This window comes from Orcinus orca, chromosome 6 (assembly GCF_937001465.1).
Source record: "Orcinus orca chromosome 6, mOrcOrc1.1, whole genome shotgun sequence".
Lineage (NCBI taxonomy): Eukaryota > Metazoa > Chordata > Mammalia > Artiodactyla > Delphinidae > Orcinus > Orcinus orca.
The window spans coordinates 101695034-101696222 of record NC_064564.1 but is presented as its reverse complement, the minus strand read 5'-3'; positions in this window follow the sequence as shown (position 1 = coordinate 101696222).

Genomic DNA, 1189 nt, shown 5'->3' with positions numbered 1-1189 from the left:
CATTTGTGACTTGAAATTTTTCATGTAACGTTAAGTTTGTTTTTCCAGGCTGACCCACGTAGATCTAGGTCATTCATTTAACTGCTATCGTACTATTTCATTGTTTGGATACACCACAGTGTGCTCATCCTCCTATGGATAAGCACGTAGTTTGTCTCCCGCTTTTGCTGCAATAAGGATCTTCCTGTACAGCTCCCCCTCCTTTTAGCCATTTTTCAATACAGCAGAAATCCTCTTTGAAAATTAGAAATAGTACCCTAAAGCTACCGAGTTAGCCTTGACCAGTGAGGGTTTAGACCCCTCTGTGGTCCCAGCGCATAGGCTGGAGCCTTGGAATCTAAAGAGCTCTTTCCATCTTTCCTAAGAACCTCTCTGCTCTGTACAACCATTCCACGTGAAGTCCCAAGTGCCAGTGTGGTACCAGGCCCCGGGCTTCAGCACGGTGTGTGCCATGGCTCTTCCAGGCTGCTGAAAAATCAGCTCTAGTTAGCGTGTGCTTAAAACACGCTTTTCCAAAGCACTCTGGGGCTCCCCTGGGTCCAGGTCTCTTTCTGGAGGATAAATGAAAAATCCCAGACTGAAAGATGAATGAGCACAACCCCAGAAGGAACCTTCTGCCCCAAGACCAAACGTCCATGTTCCTTGGGCTCTGTTCCCTTTGCTCTTCAGACTCCACACTGTCTCCCTGCGTGACTTAATCAACCCCCTTGCTTTCAAATGACATCTTCTTGCCAATGACTGCACCATCTCTACCTTCAGTTTGGTTCTTGTCCTAAAATCCAGCCCCATACATTGAGTAGCTATTGCACTCTATCCATTAGTTCTCTCCGAGACCTTGCAGTGGAAGATTGGAGTCAATGTCTAGTGCAGTGGCTTTCAATTTTTTTTTTTTTTTTTACCACGACCCAGAGAAAATAACACTTTAGTTCGCAAATGATTGCATGTACATGTGCACACACAAACAACAACACACACACCTAAGACAAGCATTTCATTAAGTAATGCTTACCCTTACTATTTATGACTAAGGAAAAAAATCTTGTTATGACCACCTGAGTTGATTTTATGATGCTCTAATGAGTCACAACCCACAACTGTTCAAGCTTGCCTTTCCCTGCTCCAGAGGTGGGGACGCTAAAGATATACTTTCCTTACTCTCTTGCAGCTTTTGGGCTTTAGAATAGTTCTG